Here is a 20,189-nt window from a genome sequence, read left to right on the forward strand (position 1 = left end):
AGCAGGAGACCCAGGCAGGTACATAGCCAAATGCAGGACAAAGAAAACATGTCATGACTGAGAAAAGACAAATGATGGAGGGAAAGACAAAGAGAAGAATCTTAAATTCTGAAAAAAGTAGGGGACATAATGACTGAGAGGATCACTGCAGAAAAGGGCATGACAAAAACAATGGCCTTTGGCCTTTGAGCTTGATCTGTAAGTGGAAGGTCTCCTGATGGATGATTAGCTTTTGACAAGACAAGAGTGAACACTATGCCACAAATCTGAAGCTTCTACCAAATAAGACACACTGTGTGCCAGAAATACTGCTAAAAGAGTAATTACCAAATAAATGTATCTCTAAGGTCCCATAAGACCAAAAGAATAAAGAGAGAAATCAACATGTCTTCTAGCAAAGTATTCAGGCTTTTTCACCTTTTGAACAACGAAATTTGGAGCTCATACAGTATATTTACTTTGAGCTACATACAATTAATCAGGTTCATAGGCCAGGGCCACTTTTTAAATTCTAACTGAAGAATACAAAATAATGCCTCCTCCCAAAGATGTCTGAATCCTGATCCCCAGAACCTGTGCATATGTATGCGATCAAGATTAAGGACCATGAAGTTCTGAAGGATAGCCTGGATGATCCTGGTGGCTCCATTCTAATCACATTTGTCCTTAAAGGCAGAGAACAGCCTTGCTAGCTGGGCTCAGTGGCTGAACTTAGACCTAGGAATCAGGAGATCATGGTTCAATTCCCAGTCAGGGTACATGTCCGGGTAGCAGGCTCGATCCACAGTAGGTGGCATGGGCAGCCAATCATTGATTCTCTCCCATCATTGATGTTTCAATCTTTCCCTCTCCTTTCCTCTCTGAAATCAATAAAAATATATATTTTTTTAAAAGCAGAGAACATTTCCTGGCTGTGGTCATGGGATGGATTTGGCACCCTATAGCTTACTCTGCGAGGTAGGGGTCTGCATGCAAGTGCCAGAAAGAGGCCACTAGATGCTAACGGAGGCCCTAGGCTGGCGGTCAGCAAGGAAGTGGAGACCTGGATCCTACAACCACATGGAACTGAATTTTGCCAACATCTAAAGGAGCCTCCAGAAAGGAACGCAGTGGGTTGACACCTTAATTTTAGCCATATGAGACTCATATGATATTTCTGACTAGTTGTAAGATAATAAATTTATGTATTTTTATATGACTAAATTTGTGGTACTATGTTACAGCAGTAGTAGAAAACTAACACACCAACACATTCTATTTTTAGCTTAAAAATGGAGTGATAGCCCAGCCTGCTTGGCTCAGTGTTTGAGCATTGACCAGGCACATGCCTGGATTGGGGCCCGATCCCTAGTAGGCGGCATGAAGGATTTAGCCAATCAATGATTTTCTTATATCATTGATGTTTCTATCTCTCTCTTCATCTCCTTTCCTCTCTGAAATCAATAAAAATATTTTTAATGAAGTTATAAATATAGGTTTATAACGTGGTTTTATAAAAATAAATACTGTTCACCCTAGCTGGTTTGGCTCAGTGGATAGACAGGCTGAAGGGTTCCAGGTTCGATTCCAGTCAAGGCACGTCCCTTGGTTGCAGGCTCCTCCCTGGCCCTGGCCCTGGCCCTGGCCCTGGCCCTGGTCAGGGTGTGTGCAGGAGACAACCAATCAATGTGTTTCTCTCACATCGATATTTCTCCCTGTCTTTCCCTCTCTCTTCCACTCTCTCTGAAAATCAATGGAAAAATATCCTCCAGTGAGGATTAAAATAATAATAAATAAACAAACAAATAAATAAATACTGTTCAAGATCCAGAAATGTTGTTACAATGATACCACTTATTTTTATAGAACAATTCTTCTAAAAGGAAAGGAAGGATAAATAATAACCAACTGCTGTTTACTTAATAGATACCATGTACTAGTTAGTGCATTAGGTGATTAACATAGCAACAGTAATCTCTAATATTTTGTAGCAAGCATATGTATATGTATGTTAGTAGTTGATAGGCATTGTCCTAAGCACTTTATGTGCATTGATTCATGTAATCTTCACAACAACTTTATAAGGTAACTACTATTATCATCTCCAGATAAGGGAACTGAGACACAAAGAATGTGAGTCATGTGCTAAGGTCACACAGATAGTAATCACTTAATTCCCATAGCATCTGTCTAATAGGAGCGAGCATTTATCAGGAGCACGCTGTGTTCCAGGTCCTGGGCCAAGCATTTCCCATTCATCTGAGCACTACTGTCCCAACAGCACCTCATTTTACAGATGAGAAGCCCATGACTTACAAAGGCTCAATAACTCGTTCATTGTCTCACAGCAAACAAAGGGCTACAGTTGGAAGTGGCCCCAGAACTGACCCTCTTTCCCATCCAGTGTGTTCTCAAGAAACCCAGGAAGGTGGGGCAGCAGTTACTTGAGGATGTCCTTTTCGGAACATTCTTCAACAAAGTATTTTAGTTAAATGCTTTCCAAACACTCAAATCAAGCCAGATCTCTCCCAAAGGACATTTGAGATCCTCCCTGTTTTTGGCCAAGGGTGGGCTTCACATATAACAAGTCAACATCTGGGAATATTTGTATTTAACAAATAAAAACTTCCGTCACCATCCCACTTGATTACAAAGTGATTAATTAACATCTACTGAGTACCCACTATACGCAAATCAAAATGGAGCGTTAAGGAACACCCAAACAGGTGTAATTTACCTGAGTGTACTGATTTCTATCTTATAATTCAAGAGAAGTTAAAAGAGCTTCTGTGATCTGTTGCTTAACAACCATGACAGTAACGAAACTTATAGAACATTTCGAAGGAAATTCAATCCATTTCTCATAATCTTCTAGAAAAATTAAATGCAATTATGTCAGGGGAAAAACAACAACACTGAACTACAAGTCAGCAGATCCAGGTTCTACCTGAGTGACCTTGAATAAATCATTTCATTTGTAACCTCCATGTCCTCGTTTGTAAAATAAAAAGATTGGTCTACAAAATATCAAATAACTTTCTAGTTCTGATTTTTGTCCTTGTACAAGAAGAATGCCTAGATTCAGGCAGTGTGCTAAACAGCAGATGGGAGTACCTGGGGTGGTATCAGGGACCGAAGATGGCAGATATCCAAACCCGAGAGCCACTTATATATGAACTAGGCACGTTTCTTTTATGTTTAAAAAAAGACCCTGGAAAAAGAGCACTCCACAGTATCAGCAAAAATGTAGTGAATTTTCCAAGACCTGAATAAAAATGAGACACCAGAAATAGTAACCTTGCTAAGTAAGTAATCGCAGATGTACTTGACACTTGGTTAATGGGATTTAAAGAAAAGTAAACATGCACCCACACAAATGCATACATGCATATAATACACACACATCCCCTCACACAGAAATGAGTGCTTCCCACTCTCTCAAGTGGAGTGATGAGCCAATCCAAGTTTTACCATGGAGCTATTACACAAGCTTGCTGCACTGCACCAAACTCACTGAACACACGGCACTCCTGGAAACGCTACCCCAGTTTCTTATGAGCACAAAGGAGGCCCTGGAACTCTCCCAAACCCTGATGCTTTTATCAGCTAGGTAAAGGCATTCACTTAACCAATTGAAAGGACAGGACTATCAACCTGTACTGTGCAACCCTGGGAAAGGCGGTTTCACAGCCCACTCTGCAGTACCAGAGAGGAAAGGAAGTCTTCCCGGATCCAGGTAGGAACGAATCAGAGAGAGGGAGAAAGTTGCATTTTAATGCCCACAAGTGATTTTTCTTGTACAAAAAGATCGTGTAGTTTGGGCATAAAGCATAGAATCATGAGAAAGTAAATTCAATAGTAAACTGCAGAAATAGGGAGAGCACTGAGAGGTTTAGTAAACAGAATGCTAACATTGGTGTTGTCTATTGCAATAATGCAAAAGCTGCTGCAAACTGCATAGTCATCTATTAAAGGGATGATGAAAATTCTGCAGGATTAAATAATAATCTTCTCCAAGCACATATCTCATTCATTCCCTGCTCTACTTCATATATGATGTCAGGGTCCTCTTTGATTCTTCATTATGAATTGAGTTTAGTCTTTGAATCTAAGTAATTCTTGAACCACTTAAATTTGAATCTAGTATTCAGTAGAAACCACTGATAAATCTCCATGACTTTTCATTTTTCACCCATGTATAAGTATCTCTCACAAAATATAGAAAGTGCTCACTGCCCACAAGTTAGGACTCATTTTCTTATCCTATAAAATGAGAAGTTTGCTTCCTTCTTGCTCCATGATTCTGAGATCAGTTTACCTTTAAATGGAATGGCTTTTAATTGGGAAAACTTTGAAGGGCTTTAACTCTAATAAGTCCAAAAGGTAAAAAGAAGGGTAAATGGGAACAGTTTTATTCTTGCCCAATTTGGTCTTGGTTAAAGTGAAACACACACACACACACACACACACACACACACACACACATCCTTTCCCCTTCCTTGGAGTCTTCTTTTGTGTCTATTCTACATTTGTATTATCCTATATAATAAAACCCTAATATGCAAATCGACGGAATGGCAGAATGACCAGAGGAATGACCGGTCCCTATGATGCGCACAGACCACCAGGGTGCAGACGCTCAATGCAGGAGCTGCCCCCAGCCCACAGGCCCCGACCAGCGGTAGCAGCAGGGGGTGGGGCTGGCGAGCAGGCGGCACCAGGCCAGCCAAGGTGGGTGTCAGCGGGGGCCCCCCGATCGCCCCACTGGTCGCCCCACAGATCGTCCCAATCGCCGGCCAGGCCTAGGGACCCTACCCATGCACGAATTTGTGCACCAGGCCACTAGTCAACTATAAAAAACTAGAGGCCCAATGCACAAAATTTGTGCACTGGCATGGGGGCCCTCAGCCCAGCCTGCACCCTCTTGCAGTCCGGGACCTCTCGGGGGATGTCTGCCTGCTGGCTTAGGCTCGATGCCCCCAGGGATCGGGCCTAAGCCAGCAGTCAGACATCCCTCTCACAGTCCAGGGCTCTCACAGTCTGAGACCCCCTCGCTCCTTACCGCCCTCCTGCCACTGCCGCTGTACTCACCAGCCGTGAGCCTGGCTGAGAGGCGCTCCCCCTGTTGGAGCGCACTGACCACCAGGGGGCAGCTCCTGCATTGAGCTTCTGCCCCTGGTGGTCAGTGCGCATCATAGTGACTGGTTGTTCATCTGGTCGTTTGGCAGTTCAGTCAATTTGCATATTAGGGTTTTATTATATAGGATAAGGAATTCTGACAGACAGAATCCTAGACTTCTAAAAATAGATGTGACCTAGAGGAGCACAAGGGTTGAATAAAGCTGATAAATATTAACCCTTTACACTCGCTTGCTTTTTTTCTCGATTCCTTTATTCTACTCAGGATTTAATTTTTTAAATACCCTGGATTTTACAAAGCACAGCAGTAGAATAAAAAACTGGAGTTTCTTTTCATAAAAACTTATTTATTTGGATTTTTTTATATTTCAAATTATTGATACATTCAAAGAGTAATTTTAATCTCGACATCTGAGTGCAAAAGGTTAAAGGAGAAGAGAGTTTACTTTTTTAAAAATTAGAATGGACTCTTTTCTCTTTAAGTATGAGCTGCGCTCCATATGTCTCTTTGTTGCATCTACCCTCAGAGTTTGTGCCCACAGGGACAGAAGGGTATCTTTTGGGGCCAGGAGATAGTAAGGCAAGAAAGAAAACCTCCCTTCTTTGTTGTTAGTGAAGAAAGCTTGACTTACACCAGGCCTGAGGTTTCTTCTCTCAGGAGTTAACCAATCATTTGAGGCCAGATGCTAGGCCAGATTGTTCCCCCTTGGGGGCAGGAAGTGACTACCAGTGTCCCATCTTCAGGAGCTGAAAACTGCATCCAGGGCATGACCTAATTCAAGCCTATGTCCTTCCACTATGCCAGCATTATCTCTGTTGATATTACCAGCTGTGTCCCATATGGCCCACTTCTGTTCACTTGCACACGCGCGCACGCATACACACACACTTCAGAAAAGATTTGGTCAGCCATTTAAAGAGGCTAGCTGCTCTAATTGTGTTTTCATTCGGTGTCTTCCATTCATTATGTAGCATGGTCCATGGGAAGAGGTTATTTCTTAAGGGTCTGAGGAGAGATGCATTTGAAAATGCACTCCTTAGGGAGAACTGAGATGTTCTTTTTTAAGAAGGTCATGAACAGATCACTTTGCATTAGGAGTTTCTCTTGCCCTGGTTTCTGGGCCCTGGAGAGTTGAGCTTTATGATCTACTAGGTACAGTTATCTGATTAATGCTGAAGAAAACATCTTTTCTATGTGAGCTCTTTAAAGCAAAACTAAATTTTATCAATCATTCTTCCCAGGGGGAAAAAAAAGTGTTTTGAGCTACAATGCCCCTGCTGGCAAGTGTCCATACCTTCCCAGAGCTGAATCCGGCCAATTTAAAAGTCACCTCATGAATTTGGGACAGGTTGGAGGTATGGAAAAACACCATCATTACAATTCAGAAGTACTGTTATACTACCACTAACCAAAAATAAAGCTTTAGGAAGGAGAGAGGAGAGGAAAGGGTAAGCAAAAGAAACTCAGACATAGGCAAAGCAAAGCATTTTAAAAAGTGTATGATACAGGATATTTAAAATGAACAAAAACCTGGACCATTCTAAAGCACAACTACAAACACTCTTCTCAAATATCTGTGATCAAAGATAAGAGCAGAACAAGTTATCCCTTTCTCTTCCTGTTTCTTAGAAATACACAGTATATATCACATTTCTCAAAAAAATAATAATAATAATAAGTAAAAACCATACTGGCATGCTAAAAAGTTTCTTCCATGTATTGAGGTAAACCAAACAGCAACAAATATTTAAATATTAATAGGATCTGATATTTTTCAAGATTTGTTTAATACAGCTCACACACGAAAGCTTTCACTAAAAAAAAAATAGGGGGGTGGGGGAGATTTTCACTTTTATATTTCAGAGTCTGGACTATATCTTACCATTTCATATTAATGGGTTAATAACATTTGAATTGGGAACCAAGTGACCTGAATTATAGTTTAGTTATGCTGCTAAGGGCTGTTTGGCTTCTCATAAGTTACAGCCTCTGAGTTTCTGTTCTTCATTCCCTTTGAGGCTGCCTAGTACTCCCCTCATTTCCATTGTATTATATAGCAAACAATGTAAAGTCACGATAAACTCAAATTGATCGTTTAAATGACGAGAGAAAAAACTATCTTAAATGGCAGAGGACTTATCATTACAACCCACTAACAGTTTGTTTTCAAAGAGGATTCATAGTCTCATTCAATTCTTACAACAAACTTTGGAGACTAATATTCATCACTGTTTACCAATGGGGAAATTCAGTAGTTATCCAAAATCACCAAAAACATCTTATTTAAAAGAGTCTGTAAGACTGAAACTCAGCCCAATGATTTCAAATGTCTGTATATTCTTTAACAAATCAAATCCACCAGAAATTTTATCTCCCACAAACACTTCTTGCCAGCAGTGTGTCATTTCACTATCAATCCCAATACTGTTAGATATTCCAACTCCCTCCTGAATAGCTTAAACCAATAAAGACACTCAGTGCTAGCCCTGAGTGTCTTTTATACTCAAAAGGGTATATTATCCCGTTCAGGCACAGTTTTGAAAGCTACCTACAGCAGGAAGCTCTTGTTGATGTTTTTTGGTAACAATGTCCTCTGAAACATTTAAAGATTTTTTTAAAAAAAAAACTAGCCCTTACATCAAAGCACTGGTTCTGATCTCTGTCCACAGCCTCCTGGTTAAAAAGAGGGTAGTTGGGTAGAGAGGAGATGAAACCTGAGAAAGACAAGGGAGTCCCTCTCCTCGGCCATATGACCGAGTGCAGACCAGCCTGTCCCTTCCTGGGCCACAGCTACAAAAGCAAATTCAGATGTAATTCAAGGACAATGGAGCACCTTCAGAACATTGATAGCTCTATGGTTCTTCAAGGAGAAAGGAAGTACAAAGCAAGGCTCCATAGCAAGGCTCCAATTGATCTAGAAAGCAATACACCCAACAATGTATCAAACCTCAACTGTGAACAGGGCACTAAGCCTTGAAGTTATGACCCAGCATGAAACACAATCCTGAACATGAAAGAAATAGCAGGTGGAGGAGACCAGCGTGTATCAAGCATGTCAAACTCAAAGGCTAACATGGGCCAAATAAATAAGATTTAAGTTTATATGGGCCGCAAAAAAAGCAAAAGCTTCAATTTTCATAGGAACGTAGGTTTATTTTGATAGAGACATGCTGAATACAAAGGGCTGAAATAAATGAGTAATCATTAACATAAAATAATAGAACATTTTAATAAAAATTAATATTTTTTCTTGAACATTAACTTACCACACACTGAATAACTGCACAAATTAATAAGCAAAACGCAAATAAACCTATTTTTCTTGCTCTCCGAAAGTGAAATATTTCCTGTTGCGCACACCAAACAAGTCAGTCCAAGACTAATGACGTGGCAACCAGCTGCTAAAATATTCGCTGCTGGTATTAGTGGAGAGAAATGGTGCGCCTGCCCGTAAGGCACGTGAGGAAATGAATGCAACACGATTATAGTACTCAGTCATTAGCAAACGTTGTAGTTTGTTATTCATAATTATGTATAACAGGATATTGTAAAAATTAAGTTATAAAATTTTTATGAATACGTTTCTTACATACCGCTATATTGGCTGGGCCGCAAAAATATTCGTTGTGGGCTGCATGCGAGTCTGCATGCAGTTTGGGCTGCATGGGCCGTGAGTTTGACATGCTTGGTGTAGATAGTCAAATTACAGGTATGTGTTCAGTCTCTTTAAAATTACTACAGAAGCAGAGAACTCAGAACACATCTGAGACCTGAAGGTAACATTTGAGCTTAATCTTGAAAGACCAATTGGAGTTTATCATCATAGTTGAGGGACAGGCATTACACTCACAGGAAAAGACATGAGAATGAATATCGACATTTAAGAAAGAGCATTAGATTTACAGAAATAGTGAGTTCATGTTGAAATTGTAGTTAGTGGTCCAAACAAGAAATTCTTTGGGAATTCTCTCAGAAATGCATCAGTCACATTTTAAAGGGGAGGAAGAGTCAAAATACTTCAAATTCTTAGTTTTAATTGATTTTTAAATTACTAACAGAATGGCGTATGAAATGTTTATTTCCATTTCCAACACAAAGAGAAGTATTTTTTTTTAATTAAAGAAGATATTCATCAAAACCTTTCAGATTAAATTATGGGAAATCATCCATAGTCATCAATCCTCTGATTTCTTCACCAGTACAAACGGAAGAGTAACAATATAGTCCGAACACTTCCTAAATCCCTCCACAAAATAATATGATCATTCAAGATAGAGAAATGAAATAAGCTTTGGAAGACAGTAATTAAACATCGCTGTTTAAGGGTTTACTTAATGGCAATTCTCTTCTCTGAACTCACCAACCCTGGGCCCATCATCACTCAGGCAGGAGAAAGCAGCGATTACATAACAGCTTTGCCAGACTAAGGTAGAAAGACACAGCCAACATGCACATACAAAGATGTTTGTACCATGTGAGGAAATGTTCTATGTGCCAGGCAAGCCACTCTCATGAAGCACCACATATTAAAGAGAAATAAATGGCTCATCTTCGGAGAGGTCAATTGGGGGAGCGGGGCGCGGGGGGGGGGGAGCGGGGGGGGGGATAGGGGAAGAGTGAAATATCTTTCTGATGCTTGTACAATAATAGAAAATCTATCTTATGTCAAAGTCAATTAACAGCATTATAGTTGGCCTGACATGGTGATCCTACAAGTTGAAGTTATCAACATCTCCACTTGCCTATCATCATGTTTTACACAAATGAAACTGTCTCTCTTTCCACAGACTTTCCAAGACATGCATCACAGACAAAAATCAAGCAGTACATGTCCTATACTGACCACTTATTATTAACTTCTTCCCAGTATGTCCTCAATTGTGCTATAGCCATTTCCTGAAATGAAGAGGCCATGTCTATAACTCTTCATAGTATAGATCATTTCAACCAAACAAACACATCTTGAATATTTCCATTTCCCAGATACTGTACTAGGATCAAAGATCCAACAATTAGTAAGAAACCATTTCTTCCCTGAGATAGTTTAATTTTGCCAGTAACTCACAAAACCATTTTTCATAGTAAACACTTAAGAAATACTTGGTAAGTAAATGGGTGCACGAACATGAATGTAAATAAATGCCAGCCACTATTTCAAAAATGTTTACAACAACAGAGTTGCTGTTTTTACTCTGAAAAATTCATTTCTGCTATAAAAAAAAATGATCTCGAGAATATTGACTCTTAGAGATTTCCCACTAGACTCTGAAACCAAGCACTTGGCCACACCTGCCAGGACAGTTTGGTGTTTGTTGACATGAGAGTAAGAATGTTTTGTTGATCTAGTTTCTACACATACAAACAGATACAATAAGCCCCCATCGTCCACAGGGGATACATTCCAAAACCCCCAGTGGATGCCTGAAACTACAAATAGTACTAAACCCTCTAATTACTGATTTTTCCTATATATACATGCCTATGGTAAAGTCAATTTTTAAATCAGACAGGGTAAGAGATGAATAACAATAACTAATAATAAAATAAAGTAATTATATCAATATACTATAATAAAAGACATGAATAAGGTCTCTTCTCTCTCTTAAAATATTTTATTGTACTATACTCACCTTTTCACTTACAGTAAGCACTTATGGCTTCTCTTTGACATGTCTGAATTGCCAGCATCACTACTCTTGTGCTTTAGGGCCATTGTTAAGTAAAATAAGGGCTACTTAAACACAAGCACTGTGATACTGCTATGATCGAGCTGATACTCAGATGGCTACTTAGTGAATAATGGTTGGGTAGCATCTGGAGCTGGATACACTGGACAAAGGGATGACTCACATCCCAGGCTAGACAGAGAGGGACAGCTCGAGATTTCATCATACTTCTCAGAACAGTGTGCAATTTAAAACAGATGAATTGTTTATTTCTGGAATTTTCTATTTAATATTTTCAAACAGTGATTGACCAGAATTAACTGAAACCATGGAAAGCAAAACCATGATTATGGGGGGAGGGGGGACTACTGTAGTGTAAATATATAAATGCATACACCTGTGCTTTCTATAATAAATAGGTCAAAGAAATCAGTGGTAAAGAGAGAATATCATAACTCCTATTTTCCGTCTTACAAAATTTTCAGGATCTTTTCAAAAAACATAGATTGCTCTGAAAGTCTCCCGCACTTACATGGACATCAGAGAGCACACTTCCAGTGTGCCTCCCAGCCTGCACCTGACTGAGCAAAGAAGACTAGAGCAATCCTCTAAGCCTCACTTCGAGTTCAAGAACTGTCACTCCCATGAACCCTCCCCTGTAAGCAGAACCTGTAATACTTCACTGCCTACTTTGCAGGTCTGTTTTACTTGACCAAGCTCCCTGAAGGCTGGCACTGTGAACCGTTCATCTTTAAATGGCCTAGTCCAGGTCAGACCCCCCAATGCAACAAAGGGGATTCAAGGGCATATGTTGGTTTATTAAATTAACTTTAGAATGCATTTTCTTTTGAGATATTTTGTAATCCCCCTTGAAATAGTTGAGGATCCTTCAGCATATCAAACCCAGAGTTCATGCCTCTAAATATCATGCCTCTAAAATATATTAGCTTGGGTCCCATGTACCTTAGGGAGAATCCCAGGCCTGGAATAAACTAAGTAAGACTTCAAATACAGCAAAGCAGTGAAACTTTAATTCCCTCTTCTTATATTTCTAGCAAATTACTCTCTTTTATAATATCTCAGGATATTTAAAAAATGTTGTATATTACATGACACTCTTTCATGAATGTGAAAGAGCAGAAACTAGGCCATAACTACTTTGATGCATAGTAAGTACTATGCAACCCCATAGTAACACTGCTTAGGGAAGAATAAAGCATTTGGTCAGTATGATCTAATTAAGGAAAAAAATGCCCTGCCTGGATGCAAGAGTCTAAACTAGAAGACCCCTTGGAATTTCATATTAAACCCAGGGGATAGCAACTAGAAACTGAAAGAAGAGTAACCCTAGAGAAAAACTTAACTTTCTTAACTCCTAAACTCCTGACCCTTCAGCCACAGTACTCAACAAAGTTTCCACTGGCATTCTATTATTGACAATCAGTTGTGGTATCTTTCAAAAATAATACTATCAATAATAATTAAAATATTGAAGTTTGCAGATAATGTATTTTAATAAATTAAAGCAGATTCAAAATTACCTCTCCAACATTATTACTATCACCTGCATTCTAACAAGTTTTCTTGATGCAAGAGGGGAGAGCAGAGTACACCAAGAACTGAGCAGCCAAAGACTATGTCATGCACCATGAAAGTCCACTCTGAAATTAAATATACTTAAATATGGAGGAACACTTAGGAAAATTAAACAACATATGTTCACAGATTGCCTGAAGTAGTTTTCATCCGTGTGTGTGTGTGTGTGTGAAATATTGTACATGTTGACACCCTGTTTTTCAGCCATGATATTATAGAACTTGATTTTTTGTTCAAAAAACTCAAGTAGACTTCTTTAATATTCAGAAAATATTTTAATTTAACTACTTTTATCTAAGTCTAATTAGTTAACCTCTAAGACATCTGAAAGATTATAGTAAAAATAATGTGATCCTCTCTCACAGTAATCATTACCAGCAGTAACATACACTGACATCATTTGCATGACTGAGATGTGGAAGATACCTCACCTGTATGAAGTAGGTCCAAAGCACTATACTTCTTTAGGTCGGCTGGCTGCTTGTCATTGTTTTTGTGGGTCATTCCACGTTCCTTAATTCAATTGATTTTTCAGACATACAATACAGAGAGGACACCTCGCTGATATCAGTATGCCTGCCTCTAGTAGGGATGCATTTTTCCTCCATTTGAATGTTTTTCCTTTTTTCTGTATACCTGTGAGATGTGCTAGTTTCTAAACCTTCCTTTCTCCTACGTACTTCCCAAAATGTTGGCCCAAACTTTCAACGTGCTTGGAAGGCTTGAACAAGCACAGGAAGCTGGAAATCTGCAGATGACTTCCCTGCCAGGCAGGACCTGCCCCTCATCACTGCTGGGGAGGGAGCATCCCACTCCATCTGCCCTCTACCCAATGCCTCTACTTGCCTGACTGGCCCTCCTCCCAGTGCCTGAGTTCTAGTCCTACTCCCACACTCAGGCTGGGTGGCAGCCAGCTTCCAAATTCCAGTTTGACCAAGTGAAACCCTTACTTAGTTCCTGCCAGGTCTTTTCAATAAATTGCCTTTTATAAAGTATTTTTCTTCAACTCAGATAAACCCTCCCTTTCCACAATTTAGCTTCCTACAACAACTGCAAGACTGCAAACCCCTACAACCTAAAAGTCTAATGCTACTATATGCCTTGGCCTTCACTCTAGATCCTTGGAAATCAAAATTGACCCCAATCATACTTTAATTTTTATTTTGGTGGCTTAAACTGGTTTCTCTCTCTCTCTTCTCTCTCTCTTTTTTTTTTTTTTTTACCATCATGCCTCACATAAAAATCGATAATAGTATTTGACACACTCAGGAAATGGAAGAGGCTTGAGGCTCCAGCAACCCTAGGTCCTTCCCTGTCACTATGAGGACCGAGAGGATAAATACCTCGGCACTCCTATAGGCCTTCAAGGCACCAGAAGAAGGGGTGAGGATGGGAATTTAAGTTCCTGGAAGCATCCAAAATTCAATTTGGACTCTATCCACAGAGGGAGCTCCCTGGACAATGTGTGAGCTGCCAGGAGCAGAGGGTACCCAACTATATTAGTTTGCTAGGACTGTGTAACAAAGAACCATAAACTAGAGGGCTTAACCAACCAAAATTGACTGTCTCATAATCACTTCTGGAGGCCAGAAGTCCAAGATCAAGCTGTCAGCATGGCTGATTCCTTCAGTGGGTTATCAAGGAAAATCTGTCCCATGCAGCTCCCCTAACTTTCTGGTGGTTTACTGGCCATGCTTAGCATTTCTTGGCTTGTAGCAGCATCACCTGATCTCTGCCTTCATCCTCACATGACATTCTCCCTGTGTGCATTCTCCCTGTGTGCATGTCTCCTTTGTATAAGGATGCCAGCCATACTGGATTAAGGTCACCTACTCTAATGCATATGGTCTCATCTCAATTAATTATGTCTGCAACAACCCTATTTCCACCTAAGGTCCACATTCTAAGGTACTGGGAGTTTAGACCTCAGCATATGAATTTTGGGGGATAGAGTTCAACCCATAAAAACAAGGATATTACCACTACCTGAGACAGGGCCTAGCACACAGAGGGTATGCAATACATGTGTGCTAAATAAATGAAGACATGAATTCATGATCCCTGCCTAGTGCAAAGATTCACTGAGTAGGGATTATTCATCTGCTTTGAGGTGATAAAGAAGTATCTGGCTTGAGGTGATGTGATTTTATGATCACTGAACACAACTGGAGAAAGAAGCTGCTTCCGTGAAAAAGTTTCTGAGACTGTTTCCTGAAAAATGGAGGTACTCAGCTGTCTGATCACAGAAGACTCTGAATTCGATGTTAAGAGTGCTATAAACAGCAGCTAATATTATCCTTTAAAATGTCATATGTACTTATAAGACTTTAGTGTCAGATAAAAGTCTCTGAGTAATTCGACTTACAGGAAAAGGAGGCCAGAGAGAAATAACTATACTATAATTAATTACATATGCAAATGATAGACTAAATTTAGACACACAATTACATGTCTAATCCTAGCTGGCAAAGGTTGGAAATTGCCTGCTTGGACTGAGGAGCATGCCTTCCGCTCTGCTCAGGTGCTCAGATCCCATCAGTCACCTCACTCTAGACCATGCTGGCTTGGAATATGATTCTGGAAGTGCCCAGTCTCCAGCCTCAGGAGCCTTGTTGATGTCACTCGGTCTCTCTGGGGCTCTCCCAGCATACAGTGCAGATATTACACAGCATGGCTGGTCTGTGGTAAGGGCTGACCTGCAACTGCAGCTATCATGAAGTGAGGGGGAAGACAACTTTGTTGTCATTGCTACAAAGCAACCAGCTGTTACTGTATGCAATTGCTACTTAAATATAAGCAATGTCAGAAAAGTCCTCCTGGATGTATAGGAGCTTTCCGTGCACTCTAGTCATATTACAGTTTGCTGTGTCCTTCCATCAAGTCTGAAACAATTAGTTCTATAGTCTTATGCTGATGGCCATTGTGCATTTTTTAAAGGACACTAGCTAAGGATAGTGACTGATTTATAGATATAGATGTGTGTGTGTGTGTGTGTGTGTGTGTGTGTGTGTGTGTGTGTGTGTGTTCCCAAAACAGCTGTAGGGTACTACAAAGAATAATGGTTTGGAAGTTAATCAGGAGTCCTAAGTTTGAGTCCCAGTCCTACCATTAATGAAAAATGAAAAGAATGATTTTTATTACTCAAACTGTGAGCATGAAATGAGATTATGTAAAAGCCTTGTAAACTACAAAAAATAAAATAAAACAACACTCATGAGTCTCACAGGTCAGCAAAGGTAAGAATGGTGTGGTAAAAGTTTCAGGCAACCTTGTATTCATCAAGGTGGAGACATGAATGACCAAGTCTTCCTGGCATTTCTGAATACATCACCAGCAGGCATGCCACTGGGGTCGCACTGGAATGGCCACAGGATTTCATCCTGTGCCTCTGCATGGGACTGGAGTTATCCTAGGGACAGTGGGCACTAGGCCAAGTTTCTCTCCAATGTCTCTACTTAGCCTTTTCATGCCCATTCCCTCTCTTGGGGAGACATTTTCTCATATAACCTGAGAGGAAAGGGATCAGGTTTGCTTGTTCAAAATAAGAAGTTGGAGTCAAGGCAGTATTCCTACTTGGTGCATGCGCTCTTTGAAAGAGGAGGACTGGCAAAGACAAACCTGGGAGCACAGGGAGAAGTGCTGGCCAGTCTCTACCTACTCATGTGCATGCCCCACACGTATGTAATCACGTTCCCTTGAATGGGGCTGAAATATGGAAAACAGCAATGTGACATATGATGAAGCCAGGATGTATGTTTATTATGAATCCCTTAAGGAATAAGACCTAATTTCCTATCCCCTTGGCACCTCCCACCGAATTCTTAGCCAACTCCACATTTAAAAGAATCCCTCTAGAACCAGTATTACTGTACTCTACATAGTCTTTATCAAATATGACCTCAATTCATAACCTGGGTAGTTGATACAGTTCAAACACAGAGGAACTTTAGGCCATTCAAAGTGTTAAAATTTCTATTTCAGCGTGACAGGCTGGAGAGGAAGGGCACCAACTTGTAAGTCGGGAGGCCAGAGGGCGTGACCTTGGAAAAGCCCCTTCAATGCTATGAGTCCCATTTTTCCTTGATAAAATGACTGAATTGAAATTATAGCTTTACTATTCCTTGACTCAGCGTTAATAAGCAGATCCAGCAGACTCCTGTTGACTGCTTAATATATGTATGTATGTGTATGTATGTATGCATGTATAGAGAGTGTCCCCAAATATATACACACACTTTGAATAATTATAAAGGCAGTGTTTATTAAAATATATTTCATTTTCAAAAGTGAGCTATCAACTGTTAAAGTGAGTATACATTTTGTGGGGGATATATAAATAGACATATATATAAATACAAATAAATATATATGTATACTAGTATATAGATAGATATGGCTGGAAATTCAAGTTATATAGACTATTTTAATTTCCAAAGTATAGATAAGTGACCTAACATGCTAGTGGCAGCTCATAGTATGAATAAATGATAGGGTATAATATCTTGGTTAACTTGGAGTTACCATATAACAATTAAAATTTTTCAAGAAATCATAAGGCAAAAAAATGTATTAACAATGTAACTACATAGAATATAATTATTTTCAATTTATAAATGTGAATTTGAAATGTAATACCTCCTAGGGTCATTATAATCACACATTTTTTATTACTAGTAAAAGTTGAAGTGCTAGTTAATGAAAATTTTATATAAATTCTTATTAGACTTTTTTAGACTTTATTTTTTAAAGTGTATGTGGGCATATGAGGTTATTACAGGTGAAGGTAACTGAACATTTGGACTATTGCCAAAATGTGCTTATATTTCACTAATTTTGATTGGAACTCAATGTGTTTTCTAAATTTGGACAGAGTATGCTAAATACAAATACCACATCTGCTTCATTACAAGCAGCATTTCAGTAGTTTGTGATTCTGTAACTAATAAAAAAAATCATTGTTCATCCTGATTAATTGGCTCAGATTAATTAACACCTCCTCCCTCTCCCCATCTTACATTTTAATTATCTTCAAACCCCAAAGTTCAAAGTGACCTTAAATTTCTTTTTTTTTTTTAAATCAAACCAAACTGACCTAAGAACAGACCAGATTTCCTCAGGCAGACCCAGGCCAGGATGGTCTGACCTAGACAGGGTTAGATTGAGCCCAAAAATATAAGGATCTGAGAGAGGCACTAGGATCTGAGCACTAGGACATGGGGTGGCTCACCAAGCACATTCCTTTCTAGAACCAGAATGAAAAGCTAATGGGCAGGAGATGTACCTCTAGGAAGAGTGTAAGCATTACTTATCTAAACACACCTACATATTGCTCTCTAAATGTCATGCTAAGATGCACAGAGTTTTGCCATGAACTATTTGAGCAGTTAAATCAGTGGCTTAAAATTTGCAATTTCACAAACTTAAACTATAATTGCCTGAAACATGCTTTCCTACCAAGATTGAGGCATCACCAGGTAATGGAGAAAATCAATTAAATATACCAGGGCCTGGAGTACAGGAACACATTTATTACGATTGGGAAAGACCTATTAGGCCCGTCCATCACATGCCAATATATAATGTATCCCTGAGGCTTTGCGGATCCCATAACTACCATGATTTTAATGGTGGTGAGTCACAGGCATTTAGGAAGATGGAGTACTTGAGTGACTATCAATTGGACTCTTGAGATGCACATATTCTTTTAAAAGACTATCCAAAATGTCTCCTTCCCTGCCCCGTACATGATTTCCCTTAGGTGAATTGTCATTATTTACTTTGCAAAAATAATGTGAAACAAAACCCACATGGAACTTTTGTAATTTCAGAAGATTAATATGTTTGTTGTTTCATACTAAAACATATATAAAACCATTCTTAAAACAGACATTGTAATGTGTTCTAATTCCACATACCTATTAAATAAATAAATATACATCCTTTCCCTTTCTGTCCAAACCCCACCCCTCCCAGTTTATCTTCAAACTAAAAAAAAAAAAAAAATTTAATATGTGATATTAAAATCAAAACAAAAGTTAGTTAAAAATTCTACTTGACCTCTTCTTACTTTTCTCTCAAGTTGATCCTTAGGCCAGCATTTCTTAAACTGGCAAGCAGCATAAAGATGAAAAAAATCCCGGTGGTTTCTGCCATAACATAAAGTTGGTTAGTATTGATTCCAGTGATTTTTTTTTCCTTTTTTCCTTTTTTCTTTTTTTTTTTTTTTTTTTTGGTTCAAGTGTAAAGTTTAAAGAGTTGCTGTAAGGTCAATTTATAAATTATTATTAACACTGTGTCAGCATTTGACACATTCCAGTATGTAAGAAATACAGTGAAAAATAGCTACATGTCAGTTTGAGTCATTTTAAACTGCATTATTCACAGATTTCTCTAAGAATACCTGGAATTCTGAGTCTTCAAATGAAAGAAGAGTTATATGTAGTTATAATGGAATTAGATGTTTATGTTTTTATAGCTCTTTAAGCTGCCCCTTTTATTTTTGTTTCTTGTCTTTATTATTGATGAAGTATACGCTAATCAGATGCCATTAGTCTTTTCATAATCTTCATATGAATTATCTAACAAATAAATATAAAAAGATGGTTTTACTATTCAAAAAGTATTGACATGACACCGGTAAAGGATAAAAACCTATCTCAGAATCAAAGTGAAATCATACTGTTTTGTACAGTAATCCATGTTAAATTTAGCAAACGTCTTTTTAAAAACTTTGTTGGCTCGTGTGTGAATATAAGCATTAAGGTCTTACCAGTCTCCCCCGTTATTTTTAAGCTTTGAGCATTGAAAAAGATATGTGACCTAGAATAACTGACATCTGAGCAATCACTTTTTAAAAGTTTGTAATAAAATACTTCAAAAAATTTAACTTCATAGTATCAATAAAATGTCTTATCTGTGGGGGATTTAAATTCATGTTTTGAGATTCATTGGCTGTTCTCTCATTTGCAACATACAACTGAGGGAAACAACTTCAGTCCAGATCAGTGATTCTTTCCCTGAGCCTTCAAACCATTGCCGAACAGGATTTTACGAGAGTTATCTAGCATAGGAATATTCAGAGGACCCTGGTGTGCAGCCCGTGTGTGTGTGTGTGTGTGTGTGTGTGTGTGTGTGTGTGTGTGTGTGTGTGTTCTGTGGCTCCATTGTATTTGAGCACATACCCATTTGGAAGCATTACCATATTTATCTTTTGCTTATATTATTGGGGAAAGAAAAAAACATAGAGAAACATGATAATAATTTTACAGTCAAGAACAATAATCATAGCTATTAAATTCAGTGTACCTACTACATGTCTTCATTCTAAAATAGAAGTGATAAGGAGAAGCTGTGAACTTAAAAGAATGGAAGAAGAGAACCCTCTCTCTCTCTTGCCTTCATACAACATGCCTAAGAGCCTGCTGGTATCATGATTAAGAGGTGGTATTAAGCTGGTCAGTCTGGCCAGGTTCAGATTCTAGCTCCACTATTTACTCAGTGCTTCCTGGGGTCATTTATATGTCAGTTTCTTCATCTATAAAATGGTCATTTCTTTTCATTCATTCAACACATGTATACAGTGTCTAACATATGCCCGCCATTATTCTCTGTACCAGATATACAATATTCACATGCGATTTGTGTTTTTGTGAAAGTTTCATGCCAGTGGTCCTTGCGAGGATGAGATCAAAACATGGGTGCAAAGCCTTTAGCAAAGTAGCTGAAACAGAGCAGGCCTTCAATAAAAACGTCAGTTAATAGGATTATTATTATTATTGCAATTATTATTATTACAGGGCACTAGACAC

The 20,189-nt window shown here is 38.9% G+C and overlaps 1 protein-coding gene and 1 pseudogene across 2 annotated transcripts in view; one reads left to right on the forward strand and one right to left on the reverse strand.

Annotated features, from left to right (window-relative positions):
• FGF14 (fibroblast growth factor 14) overlaps positions 1 to 20,189 on the reverse strand; it is a 570,035-nt gene that overhangs the window by 477,352 nt on the left and 72,494 nt on the right. The gene's annotated exons all lie outside the window — the stretch shown is intronic.
• LOC129150077 (MARCKS-related protein-like) overlaps positions 1 to 20,189 on the forward strand; it is a 139,781-nt pseudogene that overhangs the window by 54,476 nt on the left and 65,116 nt on the right.

Source organism: Eptesicus fuscus, chromosome 8 (genome assembly GCF_027574615.1).
Source record: "Eptesicus fuscus isolate TK198812 chromosome 8, DD_ASM_mEF_20220401, whole genome shotgun sequence".
In the NCBI taxonomy this organism is placed as follows: domain Eukaryota; kingdom Metazoa; phylum Chordata; class Mammalia; order Chiroptera; family Vespertilionidae; genus Eptesicus; species Eptesicus fuscus.